A 23,332-nucleotide genomic window follows, 5' to 3' on the forward strand; every position below is an offset into this window, starting at 1 on the left:
TGTTGGAAGTTTAAACACAATCACTTAAATGCTATAATACATGAACTAATATTCAAACCACACTCTATAGCTGCAACACCATCTTGCTCATTCCTCCTGTTCACATTATGTGCAGCAGTGGCTCAGTCCATAGGGACTTGGCTAGGGAACCAGAGGGTTGCTGCTTCAAGCCCCAACACAAACCAAATATGGAGTGTGGACTGGTAGCTGAGGAGGTGCCAGTTTGCCCCTCCTGGGCACTGTTGAGGTGACCTTCAGCAAGACACCAAACCCCAACTGCTTGGGTCAACTGTCCAAGAGGTTGATGCTGAGATGGTGCTGTGTAATATTTGAATGTAAGGGCAAAAACAGCTGTTTAAAGAAATGACAGTGCATAAAAGTGGTATCTTTAGATAGTCCTGAATAACAAATATCAAACCAGGATTTAGATTCTGACATACCAACATGTTCTTATCCAGGGTAGGGTACCGTTCATAATTGAACCGATTCGGTACCGGTACCAAACGGTACCTTATTTCGGTACTTTTTAACCCTATGGGCCCTAGGCCTTTTTGGGGTATTTTTACTGCCTTTACTTTTAAGCTCATATCACAGTCATTATAAAGGCTACATACACATGCTATAGCTTTTTTTCAGGACAATCAGGGCTAACCAGATTTGCCATCATTTCATGTTCTTCTATGTGCCTGTATTTTATATTAATTTTCATATCAATGAAAAAAACAAATCTGTGTGCCTAAATTCTTACATTTTTACATGTATCTCACCATAGCAAGTTGGAAAAAGACATATTCTGCCATATATGAAGAGGGGAGACTCTCTGGAATCTGGCAATATAAGAACCATGACGGTGGGACATTCTGTCACTTCACAGCTGTCCAAAACATGTGGTTTGTGCCAGGCGGACATGATTGCCAGTATTTTTTCATTATTGGAAGAAATTCCATTGACTCATTCACAAGTCAAAAATGTGTTTTATCTGAAAGAAACATGCAATATTTACATCTAAGATCATAGAAAAATAGTCAACCAAGTGCAATGATGTCCTCCAAGATAATATTTGTTTTTCAGTTTCAGTTATATATTGGGGAGACATTTTGGGCATTGGTGGGGGGCACGTGTCTCCCTCAATGTATATGGTGACTACGGCCCTGTCAGCATGCATTAGGCAGTTGTCTAGGTGCGCAAAGGTGAAGTGGCTGGTCTTGTCATACAAAGTTTGATGGAGTGTCAACTGGACAATATGGAGATATTTGCATCTTGAAAGCCGGACTACAAATGTGGATAGACAGGGAGAAACACACGCAAGCCTAAGACATGGTAAGATACGATATTCCTCACTATATGAAGTGACTGACAACAAGATCTGTATCATGGATTGTAAAGAAATTCGTCAGGTTTTTATTTTGTAGACAACTGATCTGTATTTATAGCGTGATGGGATGACAGCACAATGATGTGTGTGGTCCTGCGCTTTCATGTGATATGCGTGGCATTTCTGCGCGAGCCTGCGTTCGCGAGTAATTCATCCAAGAGTAATGTGTGTGCAAAGCTGTATGAAAGCTCTGTTATACATCATTTTATTGTAATTTTTTGCTGTTAAAACATTGGATTACCGACAAGTGCTTGGTCTTATCGGAAAGCTACAATTCTGCTGTTTCCGCTGATATGCGTGGCTTCTCGCTATGACGCACAGTCACGGAGAAAATCCACAGGGAAGAACGGGTGTGAATTTGGACACACTATGTCGTTCGGGCCCATAGTCTAAACTTCTCAGTATCAACATTTTATTGAGAACATTTAGGAACAGTGCTGCACATTAACTTTTGTCTGCACATTGTTTTTGTCGCCATTGTTGCTGAGTCTGAGGTGCGAGTCATGCGCTCTTGCGCCGCCTCCACCTCAAGTACTGAAATTTGGCACCGTTTCATTTTAAGTGAATCGGTACTCGGTAGTACCAACGTGAATCGGTACCAAGTACAAAAAGTACAGAGTTTCGGTACCCAACCCTATTCTTATCCCAGTACGTCACATATTGCATTATGCGTTAGATATCCTCCAGCGTCTGCTGTTGATCTGGGATGCCGCAACCAACACCGGGACATCAACAAAAGCACTTGGTTAGCTTTGGGCAAAAAAAGCATATGGTTAGGTTTAGAAAAAAACATCACGGTCACATGGGTAGCAAACAGCGGGTGAAAGTCCAGGATTTGTTGGATCAATCAACCACCCCTCCCACTGCCCTATAGGTACTTCATAGCTCTTTATATTACGTCATTAACGGCAGCATTTCAATCTGACGCCATCCTGCAGTGTATCATACTGGTGCGACAGGTGCTGTCCAGCTGAACAGTGACATGTCAAAACAGCATGAAAAGTTCCATTCGGCCGCTTTACAAACTGACGCTGCCCAGCCATGTATCACCAGGCCGTCAGGGGGGGCCTAAGGGTACAGATGACTCCGGCCCAAGAGGCGGGGAGGTCATGACAAGCATCAAGTACAACAATTTATGTACTGACTTATATCACTGACAATACAAGTTATGTGTATTTACAAGATAAATAAATGTATTATTATTATTAAAACACATTTCAACATGCCATCTGATGCTCCCACCCCCTACACGTATTGTGAACTGGTGTAGTCTATCTGACAGTGGGGGTCAGATGCACAATGCAAAGAACTGCTAATTTAAACATGTGAGGTGGACTGCAACCTGACTAGCTACGTCAGAAAGCCTCACCAAATATCAGGGACCACTAAAGGAAAAGTCAGGGTACAGGGAGAACAAGACAATGAAAGGAGCAAAGAGGTGATGGATGAAATGGAAAAAATCATGTCAAGGCACAGCAGGTATGACAGACAGAGCTGCAGGTGAGGAGTGAGGCAAATAAACCCTACTTTATCAGACTTGATAAGGACACTGGTATCTTATTAAACTTGAGGACCTAAGGCATCCATTGGCACTAACCATGTTAAGCTATCTTGTCAGAACGGGGGCCAAATAACACTGCAAAGTTACTCTAAATCTTGGCGAGGGAAAAATGAACAAGGTCATTTTTCAAAATTATTTCTGCATACTAGGGCCCCTAAACAGTCCTACAAGTACATAAATTGTATATGACTGGAAAAGTGAGACTTGACAGCCATATACTCTTTACACTATTTCAGTTTTGCACACAGTTGACCAATATCTAATTAAAGTGTATCATCAGTCATGATTTGATCCTATGATGTAACAATACCTTCAAGAAAAATAAAATAGGGGCTTTTTTAAGTTTCCCTCTTTTTTAAGAGAGTTGTGTACGTTGTCCAAAACTGCATAGGCTACCACTCAAACCCCCAGTGTAGCGGATTTTTGACCATATTTACAAAATAGTCTAAGGGTCAGGAAAATAATTATTCAGACCTCCTCCTCCTGTAACTGACCCCTGACCTCTGTCTTTATTGTAGCCAGAAATCTGTTTCAGTCTAAAACTACATTCAAACCCCTCTCATTTATAAGCTGACAATCCAACACTCTACCTTTTAAGGGGCACCTACATGAAAATTAGGGCTGGGGAATATTTTGATATTATAAAGATTATCATGATATGAGGCTAGATATGGTCTTTGATTTTGGATATGGTAATATCCTAAGTGTTGTCTTGTCCTGATTTTAAAGGCTGAATTACAGTAAAGTAATGTAATATTCTGAACTTACCAGACTGTTGAAGCTGTTCTATTATTTGCCTTACCCGCTGAATCATGCTATCCACACTACTGATAATTATTCATCAAAAAATCTCATTGGGTAAATATTTTGTGACACATATTTTGTCTACAGTCAACACTGCAATATTGTTGCATTATTGATATTGAGGTATTTGGTCAAAAATATTATTTGGTATAATGTCTTCTGTGCCTCTGGAAAATAGCCCCTTACAGTGTCATGATGATGTATTTAGGGTTATCTAGTCTGATAGACTCGAGGTCTCACTTAAAGCCACTGCATACTAGGGCTGTCAAAATTGCTCAAAAATGACGTTCAAATATTCCTTCTAAAAATAACTCATAGGTTCGAACCATTCGAATTTTTTTTTTTTCGCATTATGTCCACAAGAGGGCAAACTAATACAAGGAAACATACTTGAAAATGTATTAATACAAGGAAACATAACTACCTGTAGGTATTTTTATTTCAACATAAACGTCTTTGAAAACATTTACATACCTACACATTAAAACAACATAAAACAATTATCTATAACGTTACGTTATAAACAACCGCGGACATCTCGCTCGCCCCCCCTCTCTGACCCATGGCCACACTGCCCATGTTAACCGATTGTGTCATCCACACCAGCTGCGCCGCGCCGCACAGCTCCGTTTCGGCGTCTGGTCTATTTTCTGCACGAGCCACAAGCAAATGTGTCAAGCCGGGGGGTGACGGAGACAACAGCTGGGAGCAGAACCTCTTGTTGACCAACAGCACTTCCACGGGCGGTGTGGCCCTGGCGTTTATGCAGTGGATTCAGTGCAGCGGCCCAGGCCAACACACACTCGCAAAGAGGACAGCTGCAGTGGTGTTTTTTTTTCCTCCACAATCGAATATCAATTTTCACATTCGAAGGTCCATTTTTTTTTCAAATTCAAATTTAAATTCGAATTTAGAATATTCGTTGACAGCCCTACTGCATATGCACAAAATGAGGCCTGAACGAGGTGTATGTCACTTCCCATGCAAAAGTTGTTATCTATAAACTCAAACTCAATGGTAGAATGTGTGCATCTGTACAAAAGCTCTGACCTATGCATACAAACATTTTGAGACAAGGGAAGGTAAACCAGTCTAGGGCTGTACCCGACTCAGAATTATTTCAGTCGAATCAGATTCAGTGTGACAGCAACATTCATGTAGTATAGTAAACAAGCTAACGGTGTAAACAAAGGATTGGAAATGGGCAACATTATTTTTTTCCGACACTAGATATCAAACAAAGACTGAGGCCAGACGCATCACATCAATAGAAACCGAGGGTGCCCCTTCAGATTTGAGGGATGATTTTTTTTTTTTTCAACCAATTTTATTTTACTTACTTTACCTTACTTATTATTTTACCATCTAGCTATGATCAGTGGTCATATTGAGTGAAATGTATTCTAAATAATCTCCTTCATCTCAGGCCCATTTAGTGGCCGTAACTTGCATAAAATACATAAATGGTAATTTACGCATTATTTATTAGGATTTAGGGGAGATTTCCTGTTAGTAGTGATCACACATGGCAACAGAGCAACCATCTTGATAATAAACGATCTTTGGCCGATCATGTGACCGCTCACAGCTTTCCCATTGGATTTTAGCCACCCGGGTCTCCCATTGGACAGCCGATCTTACCGGCTTGACATCTAGGCTTCCGGTATCGCCGGCGATGACGGCAATCTAACCTAAGGGTTAACGTTAGCCTATAATGTCTGGACTGTAACGTTTGCCTGACTAATCAGCTACTAGTAGCCTAGGGAGTATCCATGGAAGTATCAGAAAAACTTGGGACGGGATTTACTTTGGTGTATCTGTGTTTTAACGTTAGGCCACCTAACAAGATGGGTGAGTGTGTATGATTGTGTCCTTTTTTATTGCCTTGGCACGCCGTTGCCAATAACATTGGCTATCGTTATCTACGTCACGTTACGTTTTGCTGTCAGTAGTGGGAACCGGCCTGGGTTCACATTTGTGTGTATTAACGTTAGTGTGTAGCCAAATATTTTATGCAATACAATAAGCTTAACTATGTTTGCAATATTTTCCTAGCTGCTAGGGTTTGTTTGAGAAAAACTCCTTTCCTCCTTACACAAAATAGTTTACATGGCAAGGTGTAGATGCGCACTGACTAGAAACAAAAAAAAAAATTCTACAAATTTCTGAACCCATGAATGAAATATTGGAGGTTTTCTTTTACATGTATCTCTGCACCTACACCAAACAGCGTTTCTTTATAAGCAACAAGCAGCATCTCCTATCTTCCCACCAGCTGAAATCACCACTGCTGCCAGTTTGACACCTGCTGGTAAGGACTGTCGAGCACCGGACTGTCTATGTAACCTACATTGTGATCTGTGACTCATCATACTGGAGTGTATCTTACTTGTGTGTATGTTGGTGTTTTTATGTGCCATCAAGGAGCTAAAGCCCATTTTGATCAGCTGTGTTTCTGGTTTAAATCAAAAACACACAACCAAACATCCTCCTACAGTGACTCAGAATACATAAAGCAATAGAAAATTACTCTATAATTAATTGTAATTTATTATTAATTAAGAATTAATTACAGGGTGGTTCACTCCCACATCACTTGACAATTTCATCAGTAGTAAATTTCTGGGTGACAATAGTGCGGCATAATGGGTGCAAACACATTGTCACAAGCCTTGATTCTCTTAAGGAAGACACAGTAATCACTGCGCTTTGGCCCAGTGAGCACTGAGACCAGCATAATGGGTGCAAACACATTGTCACAAGCCTTGATTCTCTTAAGGAAGACACAATAATCACTGCGCTTTGGCCCAGTAAGCACTGAGACCAGCATGATGACCGAGGCAGTCTGGATGTAAACATTATGGTCTCTTATTATTCTCCAAGCATCCTCAGCTTCAGCATTCTGTAATGCTATGTCATGATGGTTCCCACCTGTAGTGTGTCCTTAAACTGCACTGACCCTGAGGAATCTCACTCTCACTTTAATGTAACAGAGCTCAGAGTGACAGGCAAACATACACACACACACACACACACACACCCACACACAAGCTGCTGCATATACCTGACTGCCCCCAAAACACAGGATGCATGGTGGAGATGGTGATGGTGGGTGAGGGAGGGGTGCAAGAGATTGTGTTGTGATCAATAAAATAACATAATTATTCCACTTTAATGTTCTAAACAATTTAGAACACAGCAATTTAGTCGTTTGCTGGAGATGAATGGGATAACGCCACACACACACCACCAGAACCCCAGCATTGTCAAGGCCTAATCGATCATGCACCGAATACACGAAAACGCAGTGTAATACTAGGCTGTTGTAGTGCTGCTGTATAATGTAGCGAGTCAGATACAGGTTAGTCAGGGTTTAGGTGAGGATACCGTCGATCCAGTTTAATTCCGTTACTCACCCTTCAGTTGGTTCCCATATGGGAGCTGTGCAGTCTGCCCTGTCAGCCCAGGCTGCTGGTAAACACACGGGATAATCTGATCGCATACTAAGGCCAGATAAGCCGGGAGAATCGTCTGATGTCGGTGTCCTGTGAAAAGCCTCCGTGCAGCCGTGTGACGGTGGATGTGGCGCCGCGCATCCTCCAGACTCCTCCGGCTCTGCGTCCTATTGTCTCCGCATTGCTCTGTCCTCTAGGATGGGAGGAGGGAAACAACACCAGTAGTAAGGTGAGGAGGGGGAAGAAAAACCCTCCCCTCGTCTCTGCTCTGGCCAATCGCAGCGCTGCTCCGCAGGGAGCCGCCGCTGCTCGCTGTCTCCATACAGACTATGCATTCAGGGGCAGTCGGAAATATCAAAGGGATGCAGAGGCGTCAGTTCATTAAGTGCTACACGGTACAGGTCTGCTTTTGAAGCCCTTATCAACCACAACTGCCTTAGTTATTTTTTCTCCGACTCCGGCTGCTGCAAGAGGTAGCAAAACATCCTTTCTTTGCATAATTACAGTTTATTAAGTAATTAAACTCACCTCAATATGAACAGTGGCTTCTGCCTCATAACCAGCCACAGCTCAGCCCTGAGCAGAGTGACCATCCGCTACTTACCAATCAACAGACTGGAGTGTTCACAGCTCCACCTTTTAGTACCAGAGCTGTGTGCTAGGTACTCAAACAGAAGGGGTACCAAAAATGGTAACGGTTAGGAACAGTTCCATCAGTACCATCCACAACTTTTCGTAGTGCAAACGGAAAAAAAGCGCACCGAACTAAACTGTACCGTACTGTAATGCTCGGTGGAAATGGGACTTAAGGCAATAAATTTCAACTTCCACCTTTGACAGCATAACAGTTTAGCCTCCAGCTTTTATAGCAATGTCTTTCAGCCCTTAGCATCTTTAGCACATTGGTGAGTTTGGTCAATGAGTGTTGTAATTTGAGAAAGTTTACTATAGCTGGTGGGTGATGCTTCATTTCAGCTCGACTGTTTTCAACATGGAGGCCAGGTCACAAACTTTCTCATTTTACAGCTTAACAGTACAATGAAATTTTTTTCTGAAAACATCTGGGATGCAAAATAGGCAATGCAGTAGCATTATCTTAATTTATATTTGATCACCGCTGTCTAGTTTGACAGTTTGACCGCAGTCCACAAGCAGTGACTTACCTGATTGACAGGTGTTCTCTCTGAAAATGGCCTGTAATTGGCCAAAATCTCGTCACTAAGTGAAGTTGTTTGATTTTCACTTTAATGCTGTTGTCAGTCAGCTCTGAATAGACTTTAGCTAAATTGTCATGGTGGTACAGGAACCTGATCAACAACATCACAGAGTGTACCAAGGCCTGCATTAACAAAGTGGCAGATTTTCAGTCTAAAGCTCAGTCGTGACACACAGCTGACAGAGCCCACAGATCAACAGAAACAAAGATCTGCGACAAGGACAGATGTCTGGAGAATCAGGTCCATCCATTTTCCAAAGTTGCCCTTTCACACATGTAGTAACAACAGTGCGTTCTCACCTACTGGAATAATCCATTTGGTTTAGGCAAGAGTTGCAGGAGGCATGCTACTATGCAAAAATTATGCTACAGTTGTAATTTAGTATTATTAAAATTTTTACCACAAAAAATCCTTTTATTTTATGAGAAATAACCGGAAGTCTACTTCCATCAACACTAGCTTATCAGCAGAGCATTCAAGCACAGTCAAAAGAATTCAGCTTAGCTGGTGTATCCAGCTCCAGCTGCATGTGTAAAATATAGCAGCCGTGGATGAGAGGGGAATTGAATACTGAAAGTCAAAGACATATTTAATTTTAATTTGTTTACTTATAAACAAAGTTAAATTTACTTTATTCCCAAACATGGGCAGCAACTCCTGCAGCCACCTCTAAATCTCTTATCAAATCTACCCATAACTTCTCCCTCTCCAGTGACAGTTGCACTGAGCTCTCCTCCCCCATGTCCGTAACCTTGGTGTCATCTTTGATTAAACCCTCTCCTTTGACCAACACATCACCAGAACTGCCTTCTTTAATCTCAGGAACATTGCCCGCCTCCATCCATCCCTCTCCTTTTCAGCTGCAGGGACTCTCATCCACGCGTTCATCACTTCCAGACTAGAGTACTAGAGTACAAGCAAATTCAGGATCTCCTCACGTGGCAGCCGGTATTTGGACAGGATGGCACTGTCTGAGAGGACATCAAGCGGACTTAAGTTTGTCCTTATAAAATGATTAACATGAACCAAATGGCTACGTGGATGGTAGGGTTGGGCAATAATACGGTAAACGCGGTATCTAAAAATAGCAACGGTATCAGTTTCATTACTGTCATTAAAAAAATCTGCTGCCCATATAGGCCTATAGGGGCCTGATATAACATTAAATATAATTTATTTAATGCCTAAATAATGAGGGCTTGTCCAGCACCTATGTATGTGTGGTTGAGTTTTCAATTTAATACTGTTACAATTTAAAACTAATAGTAGGCTATAATGTTTCTCTTATAACTGCCCTTAACTGTTGTCGGGAGATGACATTTGATAAAGTTTTTGGATGTGACATCGTCACGTGACAGCTTGGATGTGAGAAAGAGAAGAAAAGATGGCAAGCCGCGCATCAAGTGAGTTGGTTGCAAAAAAAAACAACTTCACAACTTCTGCAAGCAGCAGCAGCAGCAGGTCCAGTGGCCATTGGAGTGGAGGAGGGAAAAGCGAACACGAACCACCGAAAAACATGACTCTGGGCAGTCTCCTTCAAAGAAGAGCCGATGCGGTGGCAGGTCCAGTCGGCACCATACAGGAGCGAGCAGGAGCAGAGATAACGGCCTGTTGTCGCGAGCCTGTTATTCAGGGAGACGAAGACCCCTTCTCTGGTGGAAATGTGATGGAGCCAGGCGTTTGCCTCTGATGTCAAGGGCTGCTAGAAAGTACCAGTGGGTTTGTGCCACAAGCTCTCCATCAGAGAGGGTGTTCAGCACCGCGGCCAAAGTTGTCAATCCGCTATGTGCCCTTCTCCAGCTGGAAAAAGTATACATGCTGGTGTTTCTGGCGAAAAACCTTGAATAGTTTTGATGCTGCTATACTGTAGTTATCATTATACTTTGTTATATGTCATTTTCAATGAGGAGTAGCCTGTTCTGACGGACAAAACAGTTGGGACTTGGAGAGGGTGAACTTTTCAAACTAAAGGTAGGCTCTAAAAATAAACCAGCGAACAGTATTTCCCGTTGCTTCTCAGGATAGGATTATATATGCCCATTTTCGGTTATGCCTTGTTAATTATTGTTCTGTTTTTCTTATTTGATAAGCCCTGGTACTGGATGTTGTAGAGCTGTGCTTTTAATTTATTTATGTTGATAGGTTCTAAAAATAAACTAGCGGACTCTACCCGTTGCGGTCTGAGGATACGCTGTATAGCACACATTATCGTTACTGCCGTTGTTATTTATTGTTACTTTTCTGGAAGTGAACTGTAGCCCACAGACCATTTGTTGTTATTTCATTCTGTTTGGTTGACTGCTGCATTTGCACTTTTTTAAATATTTATTAATAAAAGTTGTTAATGTTGTACATGTTTTGTTGTTATTTTTTGGTATTCTTAGGCCTATGTAATGTTTGCTATTCTGTTTCTGAACGGTATAGGCACAAGCTGACATTTTGAAAAATGTGGGGAAGGTTTAACGGTAACAAAATTTGGATACCGCCTGTCACGGGGATGCCTCGTGACCTCTAATGGTAAAACAGAAACACACACAATGCTTGTCCACTTCCAGTCACTTTCACACACCATCTAGCCGACAGGTGTCTGGGGTTGGTAATTAGCACAATTAAGGTTGAGACCTGGTAGTTGTAGTTGTTTTTGGTGCTTCAGTGTCACAGGCACATTTACATGAAGTCAGGAAGAAAAGTCTGACAATATTGTGGTTTTAAATCTCTTTATTTGACTAATTCTTTTGTGTATCTCACCTCTCCTCTAGACTGCACTTGGCCAACCTCTGGTTTGGACTCAGGAACTGCCAAACCAGTTCCCGCCCATTTGGATCCTTTTTATAGTCAAGTTCCTGGGGGAATGTGCCAAGTGTAGTATGGATGAGGGGGAGTTTTGGGAGATATTTGTGCAAGTGTTGATTTTGAGCAGTTTAACAACATTTTTACTCTTTTGAAGTGTGTAGCAATGTTTTTTCACTGTTAACTTATGAAAGTAGTCTGAAGAGTATGAATTAATCACTGCTGATTGTTGATTGATTTATTAATTGTATTTCCCATGTGTAGGAGGAGCTACTGTCTATATAGGCAGGAGTTGGAACCTTCTCTCAAGTCACTGAGATCTGTCTAGCAAGCCGGCCACAGCAGCTGTTACTGCCAGGGGCCCAAACTAAAAGGGGGCATAACCCGGGGTAGAGTTGATTTTCAGTTTGTGATCTTTAATTAGTTTTGTTTTTCTCAGTTAGCAAATTTTCTCACTTATTTTTTCATTTATTTTCTTTAGTTTTAGTTTTTCTTCAGTTTTGGCCAGCTGATCTGCACTGTACATATTGCTGCACACAACCCACTGCTGGAAAAGAAAAGGGGAAATAAAAAAAATGGGACTGTTGAACAGTTTGAAGTCCTCTTCCTTTTGCCTTCACCGCTCGACCAACCTTACACCGCCCAACTCTAGTGGATGGCGACGCCTTCTGTTCAGTTGATTGAGCTACACCAATACGCTGTAATGCAGCCATAATCTTGTCTACAATGAAGCAAGCAGAGGTGACACGCTTGATTGCCTATATAGCTGGTGCCGCCCACTTGATTAGTTTCCAGCCGGCCTCAATAGAGTTCAATTTGATCAATTTGTCAAGTATCTGTCAGATATTCAGTATAGTGGTAGGGTACAGCCTGTAGCCACATCAGAAAAAACATATCCTCAGTTAGTTAGCTCCATTAAATGAATGAATAAATAAACCTATATATTCATAATATTCAATATTCATTATTATTGTTAATGAAGTTAACTTTAAACTAATGATGTAATTTGCACAAGGAGTCTAGATGTGAATTATACTGCAACTGTCCATTTTAAAAGCATAATTTTGGCCTAATAAAGCTAAAACTGTGACAGGATGAACAGAGCGCATCACAAGGGACAGCTTACGAGTGGTTCAGACCAAGTGATTGTGATTGTGAATCAGTTTCACCTGCTTTGGTGCAAATGAAAGTGACAACAGGTGCAATGCAGAGGCAAAAGCAAGACAACCCCCCAAAAGGGAATGGTTTTACATGTGGTGGCCACAGACAGTTGCTCTCTCCTTATCCTTCTTGACTGATTCTTCTCTAGATTTGTGTTCTGCTAGTGTCCTTGTCACTACTGGTAGCATGAGGCAGTACCAGCAGCCCAATCAGGTTGCCCAGGAAGTCCAGTTCCTCCAGGATGGCACACCCATATGTGCGGTCGCAAGAGGGTTTGCTGTGTCTCCTAGCACAGTCTCAGGAGCATGGAGGAGATACCAGGAGACCAGCTGCTACACAAGGAGAGCTGGATAGGGCTGTTAAAGGGCATCAACCCACTAGCTGGACCAGTATCTGTTCCTTTGTGCGAGGTGGAACAGAAGGAGCTCAGCCAGAGCAATACAAAATGACCACCAGCAGGCTACTGATGTGCATGTTTCTGACCAAACTATTAGAAACAGACTTCATGAGGGTGGCATGAGGGCCCCACATTCTCTAGTAGGACCTGTGCTCAAAGCCGAGCACCGTGCAGCTTCAGTGGCATTTGCCAGAGAACACCAGAATTAGCAGGTCTGCCACTGGCTTCCTGTTCTCTTCACAGATGATGATGACTGGCCCTCTCATTTGCCTGACCTAAATCCAGTTGAGCACCTATGGGACATCATGTATCAGTGCATCCAACACAGCCAAGTATCGCCACATACTTTCCAGGAGCTCACTGATGCCTTGATCCAGGTCTGTGAGGAGATTGTAGTGTAATGTACTCATTTAATGTAGAGTTGACCTTTAAATATACCTGTTAAAGCAATGTACTCTGTGCACTTACAGTCACACACTGGTTTATTATTTCATGTATTTTCATGACACACACACTCATTGAGCACTTAAGCATTGTGGTGAAAAGTACCTAGGATTTGTTGTACATCTTTTTTAAAAAAAAAAAATAGCATGAGGATGAGCTCAACCATATTGGTGGAAAGTTAGGGGAATTCCAGCTTGGCCTGATATGACCCTGGTAATAGGAGGCGGGCCTAGACTGCCCAGGAAAGCATTACACAGTAAAACTGGCTTCAAGGGAAAAATGGAGAGCTGGGACACCATTATGTACGAGCTCAAGTAGGTAGGCTGGCTTCAAGGGGAAGAATGGAGAGCCGTGACATCGTTATGTTCAGCTCAAGTGGGTAGGATTAAAGAAAAAAGATGGAGACTCAACAGAATCTTCACCAGCAATAAAAGGGAACGCACAGACAAAGAAAACTTAAGTCCTGCTCTGGAGCTTGACTCATGAGTTGTATGTGCTGTTGCCTGCGTGCACATTAAACTCAGTTGCACCTGATTCTAAGTGTCTCCAGTGATTCTTTGACCTCTGAGTATTTGAGTTAAAGACACTAGAAAATAACAATAGAAAACAAAGTAAGTTTGTTCGGGAGGTAGAGAACGAGGTCGGGAGCCTTCTGGCCCAGCTCCAGGCCTTGAATTCTGCTTCATCAAGATCCCCCAGGAAACTATCCGCTGACTCCTCAGGAGCATGCCCAGATGTTGTCAAGCACGCACACAGGCGGGGGCCATACACACTGCTGAGTCATATTATGAGTTGCCGTGATGAAACTCACAAGTTTGATCAGCCTGTGATTTAAATGTTTTACTTTGATTTTTGGTGTGATTTTGATGCCAGCCCTCAGTGGGTTGAGGATTTTGGTTTCCATTGATTGTTGTTACATCATTTTGTTCTCAACAATGTACATCAATAAAGATTTTCAACTTGAATAATTTATTAATCAAGATCTAATGTTGATCTAATGATCTAATCTAATTTTGAGGAGTGTATTTCTGTCCTTTTGCAGGCACTACATGATTAAACTGTGCTTGTACAAAAGGGTCTTACCCAAATTTCACATCTAATATTTAACATCTAGAAAAAAAGGTGTAACATACATATTGTAAGAACCATCTGTCCCATATAACATGAAGGCAGCATTAGTCACACAATGACTATTAGTATCATGACAAATCCACATACCATCCATGCTTGCTGTAGCCCAGGCTTAAGCAGGCATCAGGAATGTCCGATGGGTCCCATCATGCACCTGTTTTTTCTGCTCATCCTGCAAGCAGCTATTGTCTCTGTAGTCCTAGTGTGACTCATAGTAGTTGATATCTTCACCCTTTAATCACTATCCTATTCATCATGATGAGTCACAGTTAATTTTTAATGCAGCGTGCCTCAGAAAAGTTGTGTTGTGCCAGTGACGTCCATGCAACCAGTAAATATTGTGTCAAGACATCTGTGGCCTTTATCATCTGGGCTCAAAGGTAGGGCTGTCACCACCTTGGTTTGGTCTTTTTGTGACAGTATAACTGTATTTTCGTAGCATGACAATTTCCATTGAGGACCCCAGGAAGAATAGCTGATGTCATGATGTCATCAGCTAATGGGGATCCTAGAAATAAACAAATAAACAAGAGTGTGATTCCTAATGTGGCCAGAGCTGTATCAGGGCTCAGAATTGGGTTTGGTTCGTTACTTTGAAGTTACTTCCATTATAAGGCTCACTTAAACCATCTAAAAGGCCACAGATCCCCCAAAATGATACAGGTGACGTTCAAGTAATGGTCAAAGACACGAAGGTGGGAGGGATGGTCTGACGTGCTGATGTATTGCGGTAAGCAAGTTGTGTCATTTCCGGTGTTTCTGTGACAGCGTCTCTGCACTGCTCTGGTGAATTCTACTAGCCTGCTTTTTACTTTCTCACTTCAGTTGCTTTAACATCTACTTCAAGTCTTAACCCACACTGGTTCTGTTTAAGCACTTATAGCTCTGCTCCTTTCTACGACTTTCTCGCTAATCTCTTAGCTGTTGTTTGCACGTTACTAGCCTTGGTAGCTACATTAGCTTTACAGTTAGCGATGGCTTCTCCCTCTGCTCTTTCTTGCTCGGTGTGCCAAATGTTCAGTTATGCCTCTGCCTCCTTTAGCGACAGTGGTAATTGTAATAAGTGTAGCTTATTTGCTGCATTGGAGGCGAGGCTTAGTGAATTAGAAGCGCGGCTCCACACCATGGAAAACCATTCAGTAGCTGCGGTAGTTAGCCAGCCCCCTGTAGCCGGTGCGGAGCCACATAGCATAGCCTTAGCCTCTGCTAGCTGTCCTCCGGTAACTCCCGTTCAGCCGGGAGATTGGGTTACGGTTCGCCAGAAGCACAGCTCCAAGCCGAAGCCCACGGCTCACCACCAGCCTGTTCACGTTTCCAACCGCTTTTCCCCACTCAGCGACACACCCGCTGAGGATAAAACTCTGGTTATTGGCAGCTCTATTCTGAGGAACGTGAAGTTAGCAACACCAGCGGCCATAGTCAAATGTATCCCTGGGGCCAGAGCGGGCGACATTGAGTCAAATTTAAAACTGCTGGCTAAAGCTAAACGTAGATTCAGTAAGATTGTTATTCACGTCGGCGGCAATGACACCCGGTTACGCCAGTCGGAGGTCACTAAAATTAATATTGCCTCGGTGTGTGAATATGCAAAAACGATGTCGGACTCCGTAGTTTTCTCTGGACCCCTCCCAAATCTGACCAGTGATGACATGTTTAGCTGCATGTCATCATTTAATCGCTGGCTGTCCAGGTGGTGTCCAGCAAATGATGTAGGTTTCGTTAATAATTGGCAAACTTTCTGGGGAAAACCTGGTCTTATTAGGAGAGACGGCATTCATCCCACTTTGGATGGAGCTGCTCTCATTTCTAGGAACCTGGCAAACTTTATTAGTAAATCAAATCCCTGACAACCCAGAGTTGAGACCAGGACTCGGAGACGCAGTCCTATACGCCTCTCTGAGCTTCTAGTTCAGTTACCCAGCCATAGTTTTCATAGTTTTATACAAACGGTGTCTGTCCCCCGACTACCTAAATTATTTAAATCTAAAATTAAACAAAGAGGAGTTGTGCATAACAACCTCATAAAAATTAAAACCTCTTCTGTGACAGAAAGACAAAACAGGAGAAATAAATGCGGACTGTTAAATATCAGGTCTCTCTCGTCTAAAGCAGTGTTAGTAAACGAATTAATATCAGATAATCATATTGATTTACTCAATCGCACTGAAACCTGGTTGTGTCAAGATGAATATGTTAGTCTCAATGAATCCACTCCTCCCAGTCATAATAATACCCACATTCCTTGAGGCAGCAGCCGAGGAGGGGGAGTTGCAGCCATTTTTAACTCTAGTGTGTTAATCAGCCCTAAACCTAAACTAGATTATAATTCATTTGAAAGCCTCGTTCTTAGTCTTTTACATCCAACCTGGAAAACCTCGCAGCCACTTTTATCTGTTATAGTGTACCGTGCTCCTGGCCCGTATTCTGAATTTGTATCTGAATTCTCAGAGTTTTTATCCAGTTTAGTTCTTAAATCAGATAAAGTTATTATTGTAGGCGATTTTAACATTCATGTCGACCTTGATAATGACTCCCTGGCTACCGTGTTTATCTCATTATTAGACTCCACTGGCTTCAGTCAGGGTGTACATGAACCCACTCATTGTTTTAACCATACCCTCGATCTAGTTCTGACGTATGGAATTGAAATTGATAACCTAAAAGTCTTTCCACAGAATCCCTCGCTATCGGATCATTATCTGATTACTTTTGATTTCTTTTTACTCGATTACACGCCACTCAGCAACAGTTACTATACTAGATGTTTATCAGATAGTGCTGTCGCAAAATTTAAGGAAAAGATTACTCCGTCGTTAAATTCAATACCAAGTCCCTCAGTAACAGAGGTTTCCCGTACCGACTTTAACCTCTCCCGAATTGATCATTTTGTTGATAGCGCCATAGGCTCACTGCAAACAACACTCGACTCTGTAGCTCCTCTTAAAAAGAAGTTAACAAAGCAAAGAAAGTTCACTCCTTGGTATAACTCTCAAACCCGTAGGTTAAAACAAATATCGCGAAAGTTTGAAAGGAATTGGCGATTAACCAAACTGGAAGAATCTCATTTAATCTGGGCAGACAGTCTCAAAACTTATAAGAGGGGCCTCCGCAATGCCAGAGCAAACTATTACTCAGCTTTAATAGAAGAAAACAAGAATAACCCCAGGTTTCTTTTCAGCACTGTAGCCAGGCTGACTGAGAGTCAAAGCTCTATTGAGCCTTGTATTCCTTTAGCCCTTAGCAGTAATGATTTTATGAGCTTTTTAATGACAAAATTCTAACTATTAGAGGCAAAATTCATGACCTCCTGTTCTCAGATAGTACCTATCTAACCTCAAACACAGCTGTAAGACCTAATATACAGTACAGGCCAAAAGTTTGGACACACCTTCTCATTCAATACGTTTTCTTTATTTTCATGACTATTTACATTGTAGATTCTCACTGAAGGCATCAAAACTATGAATGAACACATGTGGAGTTATATACTTAACAAAAAAAGGTGAAATAACTGAAAACATGTTTTATATTCTAGTTTCTTCAAAATAGCCACCCTTTGCTCTGATTACTGCTTTGCACACTCTTGGCATTCTCTCGATGAGCTTCAAGAGGTAGTCACCTGAAATGGTTTCCACTTTACAGGTGTGCCTTATCAGGGTTAATTAGTGGAATTTCTTGCTTTATCAATGGGGTTGGGACCATCAGTTGTGTTGTGCAGAAGTCAGGTTAATACACAGCCAACAGCCCTATTGGACAACTGTTAAAATTCATATTATGGCAAGAACCAATCAGCTAACTAAAGAAAAACCAGTGGCCATCATTACTTTAAGAAATGAAGGTCAGTCAGTCCGGAAAATTGCAAAAACTTTAAATGTGTCCCCAAGTGGAGTCGCAAAAACCATCAAGCGCTACAACGAAACTGGCACACATGAGGACCGACCCAGGAAAGGAAGACCAAGAGTCACCTGTGCTTCTGAGGATAAGTTCATCCGAGTCACCAGCCTCAGAAATCGCAAGTTAACAGCAGCTCAGATCAGAGACCAGATGAATGCCACACAGAGTTCTAGCAGCAGACCCATCTCTAGAACAACTGTTAAGAGGAGACTGCGCGAATCAGGCCTTCATGGTCAAATAGCTGCTAGGAAACCACTGCTAAGGAGAGGCAACAAGCAGAAGAGATTTGTTTGGGCCAAGAAACACAAGGAATGGACATTAGACCAGTGGAAATCTGTGCTTTGGTCTGATGAGTCCAAATTTGAGATCTTTGGTTCCAACCGCCGTGTCTTTGTGAGACGCAGAAAAGGTGAACAGATGGATTCCACATGCCTGGTTCCCACTGTGAAGCATGGAGGAGGAGGTGTGATGGTGTGGGGGTGTTTTGCTGGTGACACTGTTGGGGATTTATTCAAAATTGAAGGCACACTGAACCAGCATGGCTACCACAGCATCCTGCAGCGACATGCCATCCCATCCGGTTTGCGTTTAGTTGGACGATCATTTATTTTTCAACAGGACAATGACCCCAAACACACCTCCAGGCTGTGTAAGGGCTATTTGACCAAGAAGGAGAGTGATGGAGTGCTGCGGTAGATGACCTGGCCTCCACAGTCACCGGACCTGAACCCAATCGAGATGGTTTGGGGTGAGCTGGACCACAGAGTGAAGGCAAAAGGGCCAACAAGTGCTAAACACCTCTGGGAACTCCTTCAAGACTGTTGGAAAACCATTTCAGGTGACTACCTCTTGAAGCTCATCGAGAGAATGCCAAGAGTGTGCAAAGCAGTAATCAGAGCAAAGGGTGGCTATTTTGAAGAAACTAGAATATAAAACATGTTTTCAGTTATTTTACCTTTTTTTGTTAAGTACATAACTCCACATGTGTTCATTCATAGTTTTGATGCCTTCAGTGAGAATCTACAATGTAAATAGTCATGAAAATAAAGAAAACGTATTGAATGAGAAGGTGTGTCCAAACTTTTGGCCTGTACTGTATATTTAGATTGCTTCTCCCCAATTTCTCTTCTAGAATTGACAGCAGTGATTTCTTCATCTAAATCATCAACGTGTCTCTTAGACCCCATCCCAATTAGGCTACTTAAGGAGGTCTTACCTTTAGTTAACACTCATATATTAGATATGATCAATATATCCTTATTAACAGGCTATGTACCACAGTCTTTTAAGGTAGCTGTAATTAAACCTCTACTAAAAAAGCCCACCCTGGATCCAGAGGTGTTAGCCAACTATAGACCAATATCTAATCTTCCCTTTATGTCAAAGATCCTTGAGAAAGTAGTCACAGACCAGCTGTGTGATTTTCTCCATGATAATAATTTATTTGAGGAATTTCAGTCAGGATTTAGAGTGCATCATAGCACTGAGACAGCACTAGTTAAAATTACAAATGACCTTGTGATTGCTTCAGACAAAGGACTTGTCTCTGTACTTGTTTTATTAGATCTTAGTGCGGCGTTTGACACAATTGACCATCAAATTCTACTGCAGAGACTGGATCACTTAATTGGCCTAAAAGGTTCTGCACTAAGCTGGTTTAAATCTTATTTATCTGATCGTTTTCAGTTTGTTGACGTTCATAATGAATCATCCTTACGTACCAAAGTTTGTTTTGGAGTTCCGCAAGGTTCTGTGCTCGGACCAATCCTATTTATTCTATATATGCTTCCTTTAGGCAACATCATTAGAAATCACTCTATAAATTTCCATTGTTATGCGGATGATACTCAGTTGTATTTACCGATGAAGCCAGAAGAAAGTAATCAATTAACTAAACTCCATAACTGCCTTAAAGACATAAAAACCTGGATTTCATCAATCATCAATTTCCTGATGTTAAATTCAGACAAAACTGGAGTTATTGTTCTTGGCCCCAAACAACTCAGAGACTCTTTATTTGATGACATAGTTTCTCTAGATGGCATTGCTCTGGCCTCTACCGCTACCGTAAGAAACCTCGGAGTAATATTTGATCAAGATTTGTCTTTTAATTCTCATTTAAAACAAACCTCACGGACTGCATTTTTTCATCTGCGTAATATTGCGAAAATTAGGCCTATCCTGACCCGAAAAGATGCAGAAAAATTGGTCCACACTTGTTACCTCAAGGCTGGATTACTATAACTCTATTATCAGGTAGCTCTAGTAAGTCCTTAAAAACTCTCCAGCTAATTCAGAATGCAGCAGCACGTGTACTAACAGGAACTAAGAAACGAGATCATATTTCTCCTGTTTTAGCTTCTCTGCACTGGCTCCCTGTAAAATCCAGAAATGAATTTAAAATCCTACTGTTAACTTAACTATTATTATTATCCCACCAGAACACTGCACTCTGAGAACGCAGGGTTACTCGTGGTCCCTAAATTCTCCAAAAGTAGATCAGGAGCCAGAGCCTTCAGCTATCAGGCTCCTCTCCTGTGGAATCATCTTCCTGTTACGGTCCGGGAGGCAGACACCGTCTCCACATTTAAGACTAGACTTAAGACTTTCCTCTTTGATAAAGCTTTTAGTTAGGGCTGGCTCAGGCTTGCCCTGTACCAGCCCCTAGTTAGGCTGACTTAGGCCTAGTCTGCCGGAGGACCCCCTATAATACACCGGGCACCTTCTCTCTCTCTCTCTCTCTCTCTCTCTCTCTCTCTCTCTCTCGTATCCCATTACTGCATCTTGCTAACTCGGCCATTCTGGATGTCACTAACTCAGCTTCTTCTCCGGAGCCTTTGTGCTCCACTGTCTCTCAGATTAACTCGTATTGCAGCGGTGCCTGGATAGCATGACGTGTGTGGTTGTGCTGCTGCCGTGGTCCTGCCAGATGCCTCCTGCTGCTGCTGCCATCATTAGTCATTAGTCATACTTCTACTGTTATTATACACATATGATTATTGTCACACATGTATACTGCCAGATATTAATATATACTTTCAACATATTGTACCACAGTAGCCAGAACTATAACTATATTATTACTTTCATTAATGTTGCTGTAAGCTACTGTCATTACCGTCTGTCCTGCATCTCTCTCTCTCTCTCTCTCTCTCTCTCTCTCTCTCTCTCTCTCTCTCTCTCTCATTGTGTCATACGGATTACTGTTAATTTATTATGTTGATCTGTTCTGTACAACATCTATTGCACATCTGTCCGTCCTGGAAGAGGGATCCCTCCTCAGTTGCTCTTCCTGAGGTTTCTACCGTTTTTTTTCCCCCGTTAAAGGGTTTTTTTGGGGGAGTTTTTCCTTATCCGCTGCGAGGGTCCAAAGGACAGAGGGATGTTGTATGCTGTAAAGCCCTGTGAGGCAAATTGTGATTTGTGATATTGGGCTTTATAAATAAAATTGATTGATTGATTGACTGAAAGACAAAAGGCTTCCCCCAAGATTACAACCTTTATTGCACTAAGCAGCACATTTAATATAAACCAAACTTTAATTAATCTAAACAGTTTAAAATACAAGCAGGAGCACTACAGGACGGCTGGGCGTAGCCGTAGTCAGGGAGGGGAAAGTTAAATGGGGAGAGAGTACTCACTATGCTCCGTGCCCAACACATGCACACACACACACACACACACACACACACACAGCAAAATAACCAAATTACAAGGGAAAACTATAAAGTGTGAAGGACGTGCAAAATTACCACTACACGCACACACATTTAAGGGGGTGTGAAGCTGAGGTGAGAAACTCTGAACACCAATCCCTCCACTGTCCGGGCGGCCACGCTATCACCAGTCCTGCAGCACTCATGCAAAGAAAAAGACAAACAAGAAATGTGTTAAAAACACATAGGACTGCTGCAAGAATCTATTAAAAGTCTCTTGGGGGAAATCAATCAAGGCCCCGGAGGACTAACATAACAAAGGACAAAAGAAATTAACAGAAACCACCTAATATCATAAAAGGCAAAATAATACTGAAATAATTCAAAAATAGAACTACTGGATGAACAATGAAACAAACTACACTGAACAAAAATATAAACGCAACACTTTTGTTTTTGCTCCCATTTTTCATGAGCTGAACTCATAGATCTAAAACATTTTCTATATACACAAAAGACCATTTCCCTCAAATATTGTTCACAAACCTGTCTAAATCTGTGTTAGTGAGCACTTCTCCTTTGCCGAGATAATCCATCCCACCTCACAGGTGTGGCATATCAAGATGCTGATTAGACAGCATGATTATTCTTATGGCAGATGATATAATCCTGTACTTAACAAAACCATTTGATTCCCTTGCTAAATTAAAAACTGTTTTGCATGCATTTGGATCTGTCTCTGGATATAAAGTCAATTACAACAAAAGTGAAATTCTCCCACTCTCAAATTTTGACTACACTGTATATCGGCAAAGAGGTCCATTTAAATGGTCTCCAAGCGAGATAAGATACCTTGGAATTATGGTGGATAACAACCTTAAAAATGTGTACAAACTCAATTACTTACCACTAGTTAGTCGAATAATAGAGGATTTACAGAAATGGATGAATTTACCTATTACTTTGATCGGCCGAATAAATTGCATTAAAATGAATATATTACCAATGCTGCAGTACCTCTTTCAGTCCTTACCCATTCCAGTGCCATCCAGTTTTTTTAAAAATATGAATAAACATATTAGACAATTCATATGGAGTGGTAAGACTCCAAGGGTCTCAATGGAAAAACTTACATGGGACTATAAACTGGGGGGTCTTCAACTGCCTAACCTTGAAAAGCATTATTTGGCTGCCCAAATGCGACTTGTTTCTTTTTTATTTGAAAGGGAAAATGTCCCACCTTGGGTTTCAATTGGAATGTATGCTCTTAAAGAAAATGTTCCTGCAGACTTTATCTTTAAATGGACACTTACAACCATCTCCAGAAGAACTGACAACCCTGTCTTGACCCATATCATCAAAACGTGGCATGAAGTCCGGAAAAATATTGGACTAAAAAATATATTTTCACCCAAAACACCATTGAAACAGAACGAACTCATACCTA

The 23,332-nt window shown here is 41.7% G+C and overlaps 1 protein-coding gene and 1 long non-coding RNA gene across 3 annotated transcripts in view; one reads left to right on the forward strand and one right to left on the reverse strand.

The window, feature by feature from the left end:
- LOC117247023 (serine/threonine-protein kinase SBK1) overlaps positions 1-7,407 on the reverse strand; it is a 76,819-nt gene extending 69,412 nt beyond the window's left edge. For both annotated transcript variants that reach the window (XM_033611093.2, XM_033611094.2), the window contains exon 1: positions 7,157-7,407. The gene's annotated coding sequence lies outside the window, so the exon portion shown is untranslated. The remainder of the gene's footprint in view (positions 1-7,156) is intronic.
- The window catches only part of LOC144459400 (uncharacterized), a 70,595-nt gene extending 59,093 nt beyond the window's left edge, over positions 1-11,502 (forward strand). Inside the window, exon 3 of the long non-coding RNA XR_013488378.1 lies at positions 11,467-11,502. This is a non-coding gene — a long non-coding RNA (uncharacterized LOC144459400). The remainder of the gene's footprint in view (positions 1-11,466) is intronic.
- The last annotated feature ends 11,830 nt before the right edge of the window (positions 11,503-23,332 follow it).

Source organism: Epinephelus lanceolatus, chromosome 21 (assembly GCF_041903045.1).
Source record: "Epinephelus lanceolatus isolate andai-2023 chromosome 21, ASM4190304v1, whole genome shotgun sequence".
In the NCBI taxonomy this organism is placed as follows: Eukaryota; Metazoa; Chordata; class Actinopteri; order Perciformes; family Serranidae; genus Epinephelus; species Epinephelus lanceolatus.